At 39.2% G+C, this 18,913-nt stretch overlaps 1 protein-coding gene across 1 annotated transcript in view; it reads left to right on the plus strand.

Moving 5' to 3' along the window:
* Positions 1 to 310, plus strand: part of LOC147146252 (uncharacterized) — a 14,577-nt gene extending 14,267 nt beyond the window's left edge. Inside the window, exon 4 of the mRNA XM_086033798.1 lies at positions 1 to 310. This exon is cut by the window's left edge and continues 1,454 nt beyond it. The gene's annotated coding sequence lies outside the window, so the exon portion shown is untranslated.
* Positions 311 to 18,913: the final 18,603 nt, after the last annotated feature.

Here is an 18,913-nt window from a genome sequence, read left to right on the forward strand (position 1 = left end):
CCTGATCCTCTACATTTTTCCCTTTCCATTATCACAACGCCCTCCCTCCTCTATGGTCTCCCTACCAAATTCATCAACAGACTCCAAATCAGAACTTATCCCCCACTTACCTCTTCAACCTCTTGCGGGAATACTCCCCCCCCCCCCTCCCACAAACTCATCCGTTCAAACTCATACGCTGACTCTCAACTGTTTGTTTTTGTTTTTGGCGTACGGTTTCCGTTGTTGTTTCGTTGTCCGATTGATGCTTTTGCTGATGTTTTACGTATATTTTTAACCTAAGGTGACTTTAGGTGACGTGAAAGGTGCTTCTAAATAAAATGAATTATTTATCTGTTGTGTGGTTCACTAACAATAAGGTACTGGGGTCTTGGTGATAAAGTCCAAGGGAGTGCTGCTTGCATGGTCCAAAGGTTTATGGTTGTGTTTCTACTTCTTGATTGACGTGAACAAGGAAATGACACACTGTTGTTTGGTGATAACAAGGGAGTAGCTTGTCACCATGGCCTATAAATAAACGTCGTAGCGCCTGAAACTGGGTCAAATATGATGTATGGACAGAATGTAGCTTGGCATAACTGTTGCTTCACCGTATTCAAAAGGTCAACATTAAGATAGCTTAAGATATAAGCAAGTAAATGTCAGGAGTATATATATTCTAAGATAGTTAAGGGATGGGAAATTAAAAAAAAGATCCTTGGTCAACTATGAGCAAAATGAACTATCAGTTAATTATTGTTTAATAAATGGACAATGTTTTTTTTTTACCGGTTACTGGTTGGATTTTTCTGGAATGTACAATCAATTACAAATCTAAAGGATGTGATTTAATTGTCCCCACGGGGCTGCGTTCACAGCAAGTGATTGACAACACCCCTCGGTCCGGCCTTCTGTATCTACAGTCCCTGATAGGCTATACAAGTGCGGTAGGCATAAGAAGGGGTGACGATTTTTCCAAACAGAATTTTAATTAATATTCTACTGTCAGGTCATACAGATGGTTTTAACATTTTACATTTTAACATTTATATATATATATATATATATATATATATATATATATATATATATATATAGTTTTTTTTTTGTTTTTTTTAATGCAATGCCAATTTGCTAACCAAAAAAGCAGCACCTACTGAAGCACAGCAAACAGCTGTTTGAATGCATGGTGAACGCTAGACAGAACAAATGTATTTGTTTGAAAAAAATAGTGAGGAGAAGCAGTATAGAAGATGGCTGGATAAAGTCCTCCATGGAGAATTTTCAGTGAAAGCTGAAGGCAGAGGATATTGCTTGAAAAGGTCACGCCAGTGCTTTATTGGTATATGCTGCCCCCTGTTGAACTATTTGGGCTCTGCAGCCTGCAGTGCATTATCATGGAGAATTGTTTGAGCGTTTTCATAATGCTTATAATTATCTCAATTCAACTTGATCATGAGCCACAAGGTTCAGCACAATTCTTTTCTCAGATTCCCATTCACTTTACCTCCACCCCTAACGACTATTTGAGTCTTTTCGGAATTTGAAGCTTTCGCCATTTTTGCTTCGGTGCATTTGAATTCAGAAGAGGACACAGCTGAGCGCATTTTCAAGTCACTGGTTCGAGTCAAGAGAGTAAGTGGAGCTTTTAGCATGACAGTGTCACTGTGTCACATTGACCCGACAACACGTACACACACACGCACACACACATTAATTCCCACGTTTGATAAATCCCGAAATGTGGCATCAAACGAGTGTGATGATCTTCATGCGTCATGGTCAGAAAAAAATATATATATATATGTATATACACACATATTAGGGCTGTCAAAGTTAAAGCATTAACTATGGAGATGAATTTAAATTTCATAAAGCATTAAAAAATGAACTCAATTAAATCAGTTTTATTTACTTCCTGGGGTATCTGACCTGTGCTCACTTTGCAGCCAAATATCGACGAGAGTCACTGTCGCAAAGACGGACTTTTACGTAGTTTTACTTCAAAAGGTTGCTCGATGGCTCATTGGAGAAACCCAAAATGATTTGCGCACTTTGCAAAGCCGAATTTAAATACCATATTAGTTGTACGTCTTTGGTGTATCGTGCAACAGTTGTATTTTACAGGAAAAGAATCGTATTCAGAGAATCAAAGAAAGCGATTGGAACAGTCTTTGAATCAAAATATACTTTTATTTTTTTTTCCAGATTAATTCCAAGATTTTACTCAAGTAAATATCGGTTCCAAGCTTTGTTAAAATTGGAGTTGAAAAATACAATGAATCGTGATCAATCATGGAATATTTCGCAATTAATTAGTTGAAAAGTTTTAATACTAGCACTAATATGTATATGTATGTATATATATATATATATATATATATATGGTGAACTTGCTATTTTCCATTGCTGTAAAGTATAATTATCAAAAGGAAAAATACAATTAAAAAATAAAATCATTAAGCATTTTACTTTGTGTTTTGTAAATCTGTAGGATATATAGTTCTAAAACAATAACGTAATAGAATAGAATCAGTAGCTCCACTTTACGAAATGAACTATTAAAATAAGTGTGTTACAATATTCTAATTTATTGAGATGCACCAATACATGTCTCCCCAGATGGGGGCGCAAGCGACAAACCAATGGTCAGTCTGCTGGCACATACAGAACTGACTTCAGTGTTTGGACACAGGCAATATGGATTAATGCAGAGGTAGGCGGTGTGTTTTCGTTTTTTTTTTAAGGGGGGGAGGGCATCATCCATGGATTTTTATTTTTCCCTGGCGTTTTGGTGGGGGGGACAAAGCTCCATGGAAAATGTATGTTGGAGGTTTATCAGCGTTTTTTATAGATTTTTTTTTTCCTCAGTGCATTTCAATGGACATCAAATACTGCTGATTTTTGCTATTTATGGGCCGGCCTGGTCCCTATTCTGTGAATAGTGGGCTTTCGATGTATAGTTTTAACTTCTTACATTACCATTCACCATGAAATGGCAGACGTGGCTTAGTTGCACTTGCACCAGGTCTTATGTGCCCTATACCACAACATGAATGAGCCTAATTTTTTTTTTTTCAGATTTGGAAAGAAATGCATGACAGAGTTCCTCAATAATGTTAAAATAACTGCACTTAATGTCTGTTTGCTGTTCAACAAATTTGTGCCAACCTTGGATGGTAATTATGTAAGTGAGCCCTTTGCACTGGAAAAAAAAAACACTGTATGTGTTAATTTTGTTGTTTGCTTCAAAAAATGTGGTTGTTGATCTTATATACATGCATAATGTATTATGAAAAATGTCATGTATCAAGAGCATGTATGTGTTGTGTCCATATTTAAAATAACATTTTAGTCTTACATCTGGCTAGGAAGTGCGTGATCCTATGTGACCCTCCATTAGCACTGACAAAAAAACGTGACCTTCTCCATCATTTAAGTTGCCCGTCCCTGATTTAAAAAGTGAACTGATTTGATAATCACTAATTGTAGTAAATTGTCAGCCATGTCAGATTCACCTCCAGTGACAAAGGTCTTTCTTATAATCCTGCAATTTCAACTGGAATCAAAAGATGCTACACATACATCGTCTGTTTTCTTCTTACATCACTTCTCCATGTTTAAACTTTCTCATCTGGACAAAGTACACATTCATTTAACTCTGTGTGAGAGTGTGTGCGCGCGTGTGCGTGTTTGCTTCAGGTTAAGTTCCCATGGCAACACAAGTATCTCCCTGTGTGCCCCCGGCCTGGTGTGTTTGTGTGTCTGGACAATTATCGGCGTGGTGGGGGGGGGGGGGGGGCAGGGGATTGGAGAGTGGCTGTTATCTTCTCTCCGAGAGGGTTACATTATCTCCCTGGCAGCCTGGTGGTCGTAGGTCAGGTGAGCGTCCTCTCAGCTGGTTACATCACACACACATACACAAAAGAAACAAGAAGAGCGGAGGCCAGATAAAGCAAGAAGAGAGAGATTGACCGAGGAGATAATAGACATGTTCTGTCAACAAACGCACGGAGATTAATGTGAGGCACTGATTGCCCGTTTCCCGGCATGTAGCGGTTCGGAATTAAATTACGTAAGCGTTTACAATTAAGTGCTAATGTAAGATAACTGCAGTTTGTGTCGCTTTGTCACCGATTTCTTCGTCTCCTGCCAGTGTTGTCATTTGGAACGGGTGTTGCCAAAAAAGGGCCACAAAAAAACCTAAAAGAAAAGGCAAAAGTGTGAAGCTAGCCCAAATGAGCGCCAGCGTACGCGCACATGCAGACACAAGTGTGCAATACATCCAGTCGCGTTGCAGCGCTCCGGGCATCCAAATATATTTGCATATTTGCCGTGAGATACGCATACTCGCTCGAACAATAGTCTTAAATGAGACACACCTGCACTGAGTGGCGTTGGCTAATATGTTGCCGCGTGATAGTGACACTCTTCCGCACAGCAGACATGAATGATAATGCAAACACATTCTCAAGTTAAAACTGAATACAGTGAAGCGACTCAAAGAAGTGGTGTAAAAGGTGAGGCTTGAAAAAGTGTGTGAGGAAATATACATCCTTGACAAAGTCACAGTTGATAAGAATGAAGGGTCCTATCCATTTCCAGAATAAACGCAGTGTGTCATTTTTCAGGATCGTTATCAAGCTTCTGCATCATTTGAATCAGGTGTGTTGTTCTAAAAGAGACTGGGTAGGGGCTCTTGCGGACCAGACTTGGGTTCCTCTGGTCTAGGCCATTGGGTTCAAAAGATGTCCGCCACATAGAAATGAGTGAAATGGATGCAGTACCACATATCGCCAGCAAATGGCGCACTCTCTGGATGGTTGAGATTGTTTTGCAACTGAAATAACATGGAGAGCGACTTGAATTATGGTTTGCTATGAGGCGGGGGCGGAGCCATGGGTGGGCCTGGGTGTGGACAGACTGCCCATCCAATGAGATGAATGAAAAAAATATACTTTAAATTTTTTTGTAATTTATTCTGAAATTATTTTTGAATTTGTGTTTTTTTTTATTGTATTGAAGATTAAGAATGTTCTGAACTTCATATTATTCAGTTTGTCATTTTATTTGAATATAGATGTGTCGGGACAGGAGGATTGTGCTCAGTGAGGGAAATATTCAAGCCCACCCTGATTTATCCGGGCCCACCCATTAGCCACGTCCTGGCTCCGCGCCTGCTATGAGGCGTGTCAATTTGTTTACAAATAATGAATGAATAATTAATTTATTTACAAACAATGAACCAAAAACAGAAGAAGCTGCAAAACTTGCTGCCAAACAACATAAAAGCATGTCAAGAGCTCATGGTCGATCATGGTGGTACGACCGATGATCAGATAAGTCGAAACGAAAGCTACACAAACAGTGAGTGTCAACATTTCCGTCCTTTTGGAATGATGATTCGCGAGAATGCCGAGCATGGCGGTAAAGGTAACGTGGTGCCGCTCTCTGCGCTGAATTTAAAGAGAATGAGGGGAGCCGCTTCCACTGGATGGCAAACAACTCAACTGTGTTCCCTCCCACAACGGCGCAAACGTCCCCTTCTACCTTCGCTAGACTTGCGCTGGGCATAAAAATAGGGCCCGTGTATCCGCACAAAAGCACTTAAATAAATCTACTCAATTACTTTGCACAACTGGCCACAGCAACGTGCTTTCATAACGCTCGGATCGCTCTGAACACAGCATGTGCTTGTGGATCAGATCCATCCACCCAACACAGATGGCGGTGAGTCAAGCACTGGATGCGCCATAATGCCCATGTAGGCTCCATTTTGGAGGCTCGATCAAAACACTCCTTCCCTCCTCCGCAGCGGGGATCCATGCATGGTACATGAGGGGAGCGAGACACTAGTGACTCACTGGCTGCTTGGAATTCATTTTTTTCACACCGGCTTCTGGTGGTTGATCAACAAGATTTACATTCAGAGCTCATCCAGGCTGCTTTGACGTACAGTAACAAGTGTCGCTCCGCAGAGATCGTTGCATGCATAATCTACCTCCGCGACAGTGCGTCTGTCATGTCATAATGCGAGAAAATAGCGGGGGATGGATGCTGTAAATGTGAGCAAACATCAATTTAGATGGCAGCTCCAGTAATGCGCGGCTGCCGGAGAGCGTCAACAAAGGCTGTCAGGGCGAATGAAGACAGTTGGACAGTTTTAACCAAACATTTTTCCCACCTAATGAAGTCCTTTGTTGTGTTGGCAGTTTGTTTTGCGTCATCTTGTTGCATGATGAATCTTCATCATCATTGAAGACTTTGAAAGAATAAATATACGGACTAGATACAAACCGCTCATCAACAAAAAGAATCGTAAAGCCAGATTGGATTTTTGGGGACGTTTTATGGGCCGGTGAGACTGAGCTGAAGCTCTACCAAAGTGATGAAAAAGCCACAGAAAAAAAAAAGTGGTCAAATTTCATTTTGAATGACTATGGGGGGTCTTTGACTGTTGGTTTGACTGAACACGAAAAGTCTGGTTGGTGACTGAGTGCTTATGAATTCTTTTCCCGTCGTCAGTGGCTGGGTCGGAGGGTGGTCCGAAAAAAGGAATAAAGAGTAACGCCCACATGGACCTGCCTCATTAGTGCTTTCAATCATGTTCCAAGACTTACTGCGCTCGTTATCTGTGTCAGTACGGTTATATAACCTGGATTTTTATGCAATACCTTGAATAGATAGAGTGATCGAGATATAGATAGTGTACTGTATGAGAACATTGACAAAAAAAAAAGTCTTTCAACATTTTACAAATATTTTTGACCTGTTCTGTTCAGGCAGTCAAATGCTGACATTATCAAGAGTCGTGTAATGGTATTTTAATTTGTTGCTTTCATTTGGATGTTTTTTGGTCAACTGAGTAACCATGTTCTATTGTGAGTCGAATTAACCTGTGCTTAAGTTAATTTACCCATTAAGGCCTAAATATATATATAGTTAATTATGTAGCTCACTTTTTTATCTATTGACATTTATTATAATTCATTTAGAAAATGTCATTGGTTGAGAAATACAAGGGATGAAGGACAAAGAAAAATAACAGCATAGAAAAAAAAAAGATTTTATGATATTTCAAATCGTACCACATTATGTGCGTAATAAACAGATTATTATGAAATATGATATGCTATGGGTAATCAAACCTCCTCCTGCTAGAGTGCCTCATTTTATCTGCTGATTAAAGACTATGCATGCTTTTTTTCAGGCCTGCAAGAAATTTAATGTATTAGTAATTCAGTAATTCTCCAATCATGTCTTCAAAACACCTCTTGAAAAAGTTTTTAAGGTTTTATGGCCACAACAACCGGCTCATACATTTCTGAGAATACATTTATATGACTGGGGCGAAAGTCATCTTAAATGATAATAATGATGGTGAATTATGAGAAATGCTCTTTAAATTCGGAAAATATTCTATAATAATAATTATGAATACATAAATATAAGTTGCAATTTAAAAAAAGTTGTAATTTGTCCAAAAATAGCGTAGAAAAAATATTCTCCCAATAAAAAAATTCATTTCATTTAAAGGTGCCTTTCAGAGCACACAAGGACGCAATTAGACATAATGTAATACAACATGACTTTATTCTCATTGCTATACAACTTTTTTTCCTCATAATTTCATGATTATTTTCGTAGTATTGTGACTTTTGTCTCATGATTTAGCTACCTTTCTCTTTTCAGTCAAGAGTCAGGTACAATATTAGTCAAAAGTAGTGTTCCGGTAATGCCTTAGCATTAATGTTATCCTCTTTATTACAAGCCATCAGCATGATTTTTAAAGCTGTTACAGCGGTGCCTTGAGATATGAGCGACGCCCGATTAATGAGTTTTTCGGGATACGAGCCGTCGTTTGGCTGATTCCTTTTTGCTTCCACTTGCACTTGCTAACTTGAGATATACGAGCACTGTATGATGCCAGTGAACTTAACTCATTTCACAATAAGCAGCAGTTTGGCCAATAGTGAACAATTCTTAGTTTACTGTCAAACAAAACATTACAATTACATTCACGAGAATGCTGCGGTAAACAATCATGTTTGCAGCCCTGATTTAAATTTAAGTTTGAGCACGCCTCAGGTATTCGGGGATTTTCATCCACAGGTGAGGAAAATAATAAGTAAATGCTGCTTTACTTTGTTGCGTTCACAAAAGCAAGATACGATTGTTGTCAAACCATCACACACACAGAGTGCGCACGATTTTTCGACCACCAGTGGAGAGATTTAATTTGATTAAGATGAGGAGGCTGATAAGAGTGTTTAAAATGCTGATTGCAATTAGCAGGCGAAAGCATACATTCCACTCTCATCACTTCGTCCGCCGCAAAAAAAAAAAAAAAAAAAAAAAAAAAAAAAAAAAAAGGAAGACGTGCGCAAAAACACACCGAAACACTTCCGCATATGGAGCGCAGCACACGGACAAAAACATACAGTACCTTCACACCTCATCATATTCTCGCTTGGAGCAGCAGGAAATTTGCATTTGGAAATTATTTTTTTTTAGAATCTCATTTAGTTCATGCAGCATGTTTTGGGCAAATATTTGCAGTGTTGCACACACAGACACACACATAAATAAATGCAGTGACACACAGGCACGCAAAATGAGAACAAATAGTTTAACAGCGACGTTGGGGCAATCACTGTTTCCGACATGCTGCGTCTGGAATGACAATGAGATAAAAGTAGCCCTTTGTCTTCTTGAACAACATTTGCACATGAAGAAGTAGGTCATCGTGCAGAGTAATGCACTTGGATCTCAGTCGCATTCTGTTGACGGATCATGACTCACTGCTCTCAACACCACAACACACGCGCATGCACACACACACACAAGAATTTACATATCCATTTTGTTTCTCTCATTATTTGGGGGCTCAGAAAATATAAAGCTGTACAGCTTATCAAGCAACATTTGTGTTCCAAACCATTGACTCATTTTTAGAGTGTTTCTCAGTGCAGCAGACCTATAACTGTCACTTCACACCTCTATTATTGGTTCGTTTCGTGGATTAGGGCGCGACCCCAAGAGGTAGAGCAGGCACAGGCAATGATTTTTATCTTTAAAAAAAAAACATCTTTTCATATATTGTTTCATATCCAGGAGGTCCTCGGGTTACAAACGAGTTCCGTTCCTACGCTGGCGACGTGACCCGAATTTCCGCGTAAATTGGAATTCTAAATCAGTGTTTTTCAAACTTATTTGAGTCAAGGCACATTTATTTAATTTAAAAAATGCCACGGCACACCACCAGGGGGGGGTAGTGGTGGTCAGTGCCCACCAACGGACACGCTCTGCCCACCCAAAGAAAACTGTTCAGTTTTGGTTGTATTCTAAGTTTTAATCTTTGTTTGTGTTGTTGCATCCTCTTTCACCTTAAAAAAACAAAACAAAACAAAAAAACATTGTCACCTGCATTTCCATACTGTTCAGTTATGGATGTCTTCCAAGTCAAACCAAATCAACTTTTATTTGTTTAGCCCAAATACAACAACAGTTATCTCAACTAAGGAGATAACAAAACACGTTTTAAGGTGCAGTAGCCCTACGCTGGATTTCGACCTGCTTGAGCATTGTAGCACTTTTTTGCCCGCCCAGGTATGACTAATGCTTTCCTCTTGGCTGGACCAGCATCGCTAGAAGATCCTGCTCTCTTTTTTACACACGCTCTGGAGCTAGAGACAAAATGGCCGACAAGACTCAGGCGTCGTAAAGTTGAAACAGCGTAGGTCGAGTATCGCGTAACCTGAGGACCTTCTGTATAAAAAAGAAATCCTGCTTTCTAAAAAAAATGCTTTTGTAAAAGAGGAGAAAAGAGGGGGAGGAAAAAAGGGGAAGAAGAAAAAGGGTTAAAAGCAAAGAAATTAACGAGGGGGAAAAGTGTTTTTCTGTTTCTTCCAAACTTTCTATCCCATTTTAAATGCTGTTGTAAATGAACACTCTTCAGAAATTCTATTTAGAAAGTGTAACATTGGAAAGCCCGCCCCCAAAAACTATATATTAAAAAAAAAAAAAAAAGTCTCCTTCTTTTCAACACCCTTATGTTAATTAAAATTGAAAAAAAAAGCAAGGGAAGGGGGAAAATGTTTGGGATTTAAGAGATATTTTATGGGGGGGTTAAGGGGATGGGGAGAGTTTTTTGGGGTGGGTTATTTGTTATGAAAAACAAAAGAATAGTTAGAATTAGAACAGAGAGAGTGGGAGGGCTGATTAAAATAAAACAGAAAAGAAAAGTTGGGATTAAAGCGTAACAAGGAAAAGGTGGTTGGGATTAGAATAAAGGAAAGGGAAGGTGAATAGAAAAAAAAGGGGCGGGGGGATTTGGTTAATGTTAGAAAAAGGGGTGGTGTGGTTGGGATTAGGAAAGGAGGAAATAAGTAAGGAAAGGGGGAGGGGAAATAAATAGATAAATAAATAAATGGGGGCATTTGGGCGGGGGGGTTGGGGTTAGAGCATCTATTAAAGTGGTTGGGATTAGAATTTAGAAAAAGGGAAAGGCGTTTAGGCCAAAAACAGTAAAAGACAATTATCTGTAAATATTCACATGACAGTATATGATATCTAAAAATGGGCAGTCCGGATCAGGGGTGCCCAAGTCTGGTCCCCGAGAGTCCCTATCTAGCCTGTTTTATCTCCCTCCTCCAAAACACCTGATTCAAACGATCAGGATCGTTACCAGGGTTCTGCAAAGCTTCCTGACGATCTTGAACATTTTTTTCTGAATGTGAACCAGGTGTGTTGGAGGAGGTTAACACGTAAAACAGGCTTGACAGGGGATCCCGAGGACTGGACTTGGGCACCCCTGGTCTAGATGGCAATGACCTTTCTCCAAAAGGGGAGGGGTAACCGGTCAGGAGTGCAGCACGTTATGTATCACCTCCTTGGTGTATACTAAGCGGTGCATGAACATGATGAAATGCTCTCAAGCTCTCTTAGAGCAGAGAATCGTGCATCACTGTTAGATGCGGGGCTTACACCATGCGACGCCTCGAGATGAAAAGTCGAAAGCTACACTCGGAAACCCTCAGCATGGGGCAGAGAGCCCAGATGATGCCTCAGTGAGAACAAACTAATGAGGCAAAGGCAAGAAGGGAGGAAGGTGATCCAAAATTGGCTTCATTTTTCACGGATTAACTCAAGTGTAAAATCAGAGCCGTGTGAAACGATACTTCTTACAGGAAACGACTCGTGTGAGCCCATTTTACACTGCATTTATTTTCCTGGCGACTTTCGACGTTTCCTCCCTTTATTTAAGAGCAGATCTGTGCTATCTACACCTTATTTTGTCACGATAGACTCATTACATGTAACCCCCAAGGATGACCACGTAAAAAAAAAAAAGACAAATTGAGAGCGGTAAAGTCAACCACGATTGAGATCTTGACGGCTACGCATAAAAAACAAAGACAGCAATGTCAAGGTGTGATGTGAACCAGGGCCCGTTAACAACAATGGCAACAGATTCAAAGAAGCGGGGAATCCCCGCCCGGGGCCTTATTTAAAATATTTTTTAATAAAAAGAGTATTTTCTGGCTAATGTGTTTTCTTTTTTCTTCTTCTCAGTACAAGCACTGTCAGATAATAACAGAGGGAAACAATTTTGTGTGGAGAATTTTCCCCCTCCTTGTGCCAGGTTATCAAAACAGGCCTCGTACAGTATATAATTGACAGTAAAAATTCACTTTACTCAAGTACATTTTAAGGTTTGTACTTGTTTTTTCCCTTTAAACAGATGTATCTGTACCAGTACTTTTATTTAAGTACAAATTGCGAATACTTTTCCCACCTTTGTCATGGAAACCGATCCCTGCTCGGCGCAGCTCATTATTGGACTCTGCTGGATGACAGCAAAACACGATAACAAGTATATAATCGATATTCTGCCTGCTTTCCACTCTTGAAAGCATGAGACTGCGCAGACCATTGCGAGAAGAAATGACTTTTTCACCAGGAAGCAATGACTTATCCTGCATGTGGCTGACTCGAAGAAGGAATTGACTAACGGCAGCGAAGGTGGTCTCATCATTTTCGCCGTAACCTTGCACATCATCAAAGCCGAGTTGCTGTGATGCATTCAAATATGCAACTCAAACTTCCCCTATAAGAAACATAATACAGTGAATAGTTCCCTGCAATAGTTGTTGGAGTCAAGGCCACACCAACCGAGACGTTCTTCTATGTTATAGTTCTACGTTTTTATAAATTACAGTATTAGAGAGTGCTATTTTTCCTAATTAACAAACACAGACTTCTTTGTTTGTTTACTATTATTATTTATTTATTTATGTATTTTTGTGAAGTCTGGAACAGATGAATGGCATTTCCATTCATTTCAATGGAGACAGATGATTTGAGATGCAGGTTTTTGAGTTACGAACAAGGTCATCGAACAAATGAATATCCTATCTGTTATTTTGGAAAAAAAACAGAAAAAAGAATACGCAGGTCAGAACAGTAGGTTATTGGTTAGCAAATCTGTTCAACAGATGAGAGTTTCTGGGTTTGAATCTCAGCTCGAGCCCTCCTACTTGGACACTACCTCCATTAACGTGTGCATTGGAATAGTCAGTAGCTAGCTAAGCTAAATTCAGGCTAAATTTAGCGTCGTGGTGCTAATGTCAATTCATTAGCTTATGTGTGTGTTACTGTTATGTGTAGAATATAGCAGCGAATGTAAAGTCGTGTCATAACTACTGAGCTACTGTGTTCGAGTGACCGCAACATGGAGGGAAATGTAGCATTTTAGATGTGTTGCTTGTTCAGCATGTGTCTAAATGAACAGGACACTTGGCTTCTGTAAGGTTAGCAGCATGCTTACAATAAAGTTGGGGATACACAGAAAACAGTACAGATGCATTATCATTTTGGCAATTGGTCAAAAAGCGGGATCAGAAAGATTAAGTGCAGGGTGTTATGTCAATATTAAGCAATTAAACATATTTTTGTTTTGCTTGTTTGATATTTAAGGCCATTCTATTTTCTTAAAAAGGCAGCATTTTGTCAAACTATTTAATTAATTTGAAATGTTATGCGCATTTGTTGAAAGTCGCATACAGATTTTTTTTTAAATTAAATTATTTCATTTCAATTAATTTAATTCATTACAACTAGACTAATCAAGTTTTTGTCAAATAAAACTATCACATATAGGAATGGCTAAAATGCGACTTAAACGAATATGTTATTTTGTCCAAATGACTAAAACTGAGACAGTTGCCAAAAACAATACTGATTATTAGCATATTGCTAACTCTTGACATCAGTCTAAGAAAAAAAAAAAAAATCAACCAAGACTAATTTCACTATTGTGTTGATTTATTATTTTTTTTATCCTGCATTTTTCACAAGACAAAATGTGATGGGGGAAAAAAAATTCCTGGTGGCATCACCCTGTCCTACTTAAAAATCCCATTTAACATTATTACATACATAACTCCCAGAGTAAACGTTCAACCCCCACGACAAGCATGTCGAAAGGTAAAGATGCAATTAACATGCCGGCTTTAATTAGTCACCATCCGCTCACAGGGATGACTTCCATTTTCCCCACAAAGATTCCCATTTCCATTCCACGGAGGAAACGGGGGAAAAAAACAATTCCGCTGGGTGAGATCACACACCTCTTAAAATGAGAGAGTGTCGTCTCGGTTTGTGTCGGGTTTTTTCTTTTTTTTCTTGCGGAGGATGGACAACGTGGAGGAGTGTTCCATCACAACGCGAGATAGAGGTGACAGGATCAAGATAGCGTGGCTCCGTGCTCCCTGTGTTGTGTCAAACACCTGGATGTTGTTGAGGGTGGGGGCGCGTATGTTACTAATGCACTCGAGCATGACGGTAATAACCTTGGAAATCAAGCCCAGAGGGCAGGGAAGAGCTGTTCCTGGTTACGAGATTATTGGGCCCGATCACAGAAAAAGTGTGGATAGCAGAGGGGAAAAAAAAAATGAAGGGATGGAAATGGGGGAGATTGAAATCGACTCGTGGTTGTCTCGAATATTCAACTTCATCTTCCACCTCCTGCAGGGATGCATATTATTCATCCTGTCTTTTGGGGATGAGAATGAGTTGTTATCTTTGGATGGGCGGGATTTAAAGGCGCCTTATTCTGGCAAATTGATGTTTTAATTGCCTGTATGGACATATTTGCATCTCACGAGTGTCTACCCAACCAACAAGAGGGAAATTATACCAACAAGTTTTTTTGTGACCTGAAATGGAATAGCCTTCCTGTTATGTGGCGGGTAAAATTGACCCAGTTTAAAATTATAGAAAAAATAAATAGGATGAAATGTACTGTCCTGGCCTTATGTTTTCTTTCTAAATTAAAAAAAAACAGAATCAAATTGATTTATCATATTTTTTGATCATTAAAAGTACAGCGGGTTGCGTCTTTTAAAATCTAGAATTATAAGGATTAAAAGTATTCTGAGTTCCTTATATTTTTCTTTTGTTAAATCGAAAAAAATTTGAATTTTCTTTGTGTTATTTGTATTTTTGAGCATTAAAAGTACAGTGGGTTATGCTGACCTATTTTAAAATCTAGATTATTTTGTTTGTTTTTGAAATAGGATTAAATGTATTCTTACAATCAAATAAAAACATATTTAGCATTGGACTATATTTTTAGACAATTACACATGTGGGTCACATAAACCCATTTTCACATATGTATTTTTTTTTAATCGATTGGCAACAAAGAAAATGTGCTTTTGATTATTTACAGGTAGTCGCTAGTGCAACAATTTTAAGTTTGGCAAACTTTACAAACTATTGGCACACTATTTAGCAGAGCTAGGCATACCGCCAATGTGACAGACCGGTCCGCCTATCCGCCTTGACGGACACCCATTTTGTAGCCGATAAACGATAGAAATTACAAAAAAATAGTCTGATTAAGCATAGTCGGAAGCCCATTTTTTCCCCATTTATGTAATTGTCTATTCACGAATCCACAAATGTTCATGTATAAATATGTGTGTATTGTATGTGTGTGTGTTCCCAAGGAGTAATTAGAGGTGTAATTTGTCACACTTTTCGTAAACCCTCCAAAAATGATTGCCAGCTTCCACCATTTTAAGCGGATTGCAAAACTGGTTCATCAAGCCTTTGAAAAAGTCGATGATGATTAAGGAGGAAATGTTACATATTACTCACGTCCGAAAATGCTTTACACCGGCTCTCAGTCCACCCACACGTGTGGCCTGACTAACAGTATAGATTTGTGGAAAAAAATATGAAATTTACCAAATTGTGACATGAGATGTTTCGGCCCAACACCAGCGATATGTATATCTGTTCTATCTATCTGTTCTTGTTGACAAGATGTCTTCTGATAAGACATAAACACCCCGATTTTTTGTTTTATACTCTAAAACTCTGTGAGAGCATCTACAACATTGATGAAGACACATGTCAAACGTGCCAGCCACACCCGAAGAACCCATAATTGCTGACAACGCAAAGAATGTTTGGTGGCTCGCATGTTTGCTGCCTCGTCCTTTTCTTGCAAGTAGCCATCTCATCCACACCCGAACATTCATTACCCATTAAACTAATTAACAAATACTTACAGTACTGGAAATGTCATGCAACGGTGCCTTTTTTGAGCAACATTCACCAAACCAGTTGCCGACTGCATGGGAAACAGGAGGAAATAATAAGCTTCCTTCATGATTGCATCATCAACATGCTGGACTCACGCTGAGAATCTTCTTTGTGCTCCGTCGCGGATGTTTTTGGCTTCAGATGTTAAGATGTTTGACAATTTTTACGCAAGCAAATGTGACTTGTTAGCACACGGATGGCCGCAAGGAAGATTCACTCTGCTACTCCTTTTGCCTCCTTCTACGGACACTCATCCCGACTAATAAGATAAAATAGTTAATTAAAGCAAAAATAAATAGATTCCTTGACCCAAAACGCTCAACTGTGAAGGGATAAAAGCAAATGAAACCATTTTTTTTTTCTGACTTGCAACACTTGTGCGCTTGGGAAGTCACAAATGAAAGAAAATAAAGAAAGTGTATTGAAATAAAACTACATACGTAAAAAAAAAAACAGTGTTAAAAATTATTGTGTTTTTATTTTAGTCAAGCAGACTTTTAAATGAGCTACTAGGGGTGCAAAAAAAAAAAAAAACGTGTTATCATTTGAAGGATGTGAGTGCATCGATTCGAACCGAATCAAATCGTTGCACTTTGAAATGTATGGAGATACGTATTAAATCATATTTTATAGGAGAAATATATCTAAGAAGGAAATGGAACATTTACAACTTTATTCAAATATGTGTAAAATGACAACAAGCATCCTTGCATCATACACTCTCGAACAGAGCCACACTGTAATGAAACGATTCATAATCTCACTGAGTGGAACCGAATCGAATCGTTCCCCCTTCAAAATCGAAGTGTTCTTGAATCGTTTCACACCTAACATATATTAAAAAATGTATCACATTGTCTTTTGTGGAGTGATGCAAACCCCGACGAGCTACCACAGAAGAATTTAATTTCAACACTTTGGGCATTCATTTTTTAAAACTGACACATTTAAAGCGGAAGTCAACCCAAACATATTTTTTTCAAGAATATGTTCTATGCTGCCCCACAAGTTGAAAAATGGCAGTCTGATTGATATTCGTTTGTGGAATATGAGTTAAGCAGCAAAATCTACCGTTTTTTTTCCATCTCAGGGGGCGGCCATTTTGTCACTTCTGTCTACTGAAAATGACATCACAGATGCTCAGGGCTCGGATTACGACCAATCAGGGCTCAACTTCAGAAAACAGGTCAGCTGTGATTGGTCGTTAGCTGAGCCCTGAGCAACTGTGATGTCATCTTCAGTCGAGAGAAGTGAAAAAATGGCCGCCCCCAGAGATGGCTAAATACTGGATTTACACTTATTCCACAAACGCAATATTTATCAGAATGCCTTGGTTCAACTAGTGGGCCTGCATAGAACATGTTCTTGAAAAAAATATGTTTGGGTCGACTTCTCCGTTGAATAAATATCTTTGAAACTAAGCCCAGGACCCCCATATACTTGGGGACCTGGTACACCGTACAAGGACAATTACAAGGAAAATGACATAAACACTAATACACTGTGGATTAGTAACTTGAATCAGACTTACCTGTCTGGAAAGAGAAACACATTTGATTACTTGTCCCCCCCCAAAAAAAAAAAAAAAAAAAAAAAAAATTCATCATTGTAACATAACTTACTGTTACTGGCCTCACCATTCATTGAAAGTGTTGTAATGTTTGCACTCTCCCGCATGGCCACTTGATGATTTTAAGCTGTTGTATTGACATGTCAAGCGTGCAGAAAGCGCTCTCCGTGGCTATCACTGCCTGTTTATCGTCCTATCAAAAGTGGTTATACTTTTGACTGTGAAAGAGCTCAGTGAAATTGTTGTGACAGACGCACATGCGGCACAGCAGCAGCCAGGCGGCTAAGTGAGGCACAGCTAGACAGACAAGAGGAGGAAGCAAGCGTTGTGATTCATGCGCACGACGCCGGAAGCTACGAGGCGATGCAAGATGCCGTGTGTCGTGTCCTCGCAAGCGTTCCACTATGTATGTGTGTCTGCGTGTGGAGATGTCACCGCAAACATACAGAAGAGAAGCAACGCTTGTTGAATATCGCAAAGTCTAAGCTTGGACATGACACATCTGGGTTGTCCTGTTCTGTTCTAGGAGTATGTTCGCTTTAGCTTCTTTTAAATGGAAAGCAGCCAGACAGTTTGTTTTATTTTAAAGTTGAGGGGGGGGGGGGAAAAATGCAAGATTCGTATGCTTTGAGGGCTGAACTACAGTTGTAGTCTTTAACATTTTAAACTTTAAAAGTAATCAGTAACCTTAAAGTGGGAAATCAACGCAAACATATTTTTTTCAAGAATATGTTCTATGCAAGCCCACTGGTTGAAACAAGGCATTCTGATTTATTTTGCGTTTGTGGAATATGAGTTAAGCAGCAAAATCCCCCCCCTCTTTTTAGCCATCTCGGGGGCGGCCATTTTGTCACTTCTGTGTTGGTCGTTACCTGAGCCCTGAGCAGTTGCGATGTCATTTTCAGTCGACAGAAGTGACAAAATAGCCGCCCCCGGAGATGACTAAAAAGGGGTAGATAAACTCTTATTCCACAAACGCAATATTTATCACAATGCCTTGTTTCAACTAATGGGCTTGCATAAAACATATTCTTGAAAAAAAATATGTTTGGGTTGACTTCGTCTTTAAAGTCATAGTAAAGTTCACACACAGTAAAAAAGTTTATGAAATGAAAAAAGTGAAATGTTCATAAAATGTCATCCTAAAAATAACTGGTTTGCTGCCTCCTTTTTTAAATTTTCTTTTAATTCTTTCATTCATTTATTTTTTAATTGGAATTGATCATCGTTACGGAGCGAAATCAAATAGGACAATTGGCACCGGAATCCAAATTCAAATGATTCCCAACCTACCCTGACCTAACCCACAACCTTAATTTACAACGGCTCAGCTATGAGAAGTTGCGCACAGTACATCCATGTTACAAAAAAAAAGAAACCGTTTCTGTGTGCAAAACTTCCCTGTAAAGAGGGCAGGCTCATCTGGAATTTAATACATCATTTAACATCAAAACAAAAACCAAAACACACAAGTCAGGCTTGTCTTAGGTGGAAGATAAAATGATGACAGACAGATTTAGAAAACAACTCTGAAGTTTACTTATGCCGTGCCAGCAGATAAAAAGTGGGTCAGAATGACTCGGGCACAATTGCGACCAAGTTTTACCCACCACAGCACAGGAAGGAGCAACGGATGCAAGTGTCCAAGTAGTCTGGACACAGGCGACCTAGCTGGCCGAGCCAAGGAGACTTCCATCCCTTAAGGCTTGACAATCGTGATCAATTCAGCATCCGCCCGTCCCTTTTCTA

This window comes from Filicampus tigris, chromosome 6 (assembly GCF_054856515.1).
Source record: "Filicampus tigris isolate MCC_2025a chromosome 6, RoL_Ftig_1.0, whole genome shotgun sequence".
NCBI classification, from domain to species: Eukaryota; Metazoa; Chordata; class Actinopteri; order Syngnathiformes; family Syngnathidae; genus Filicampus; species Filicampus tigris.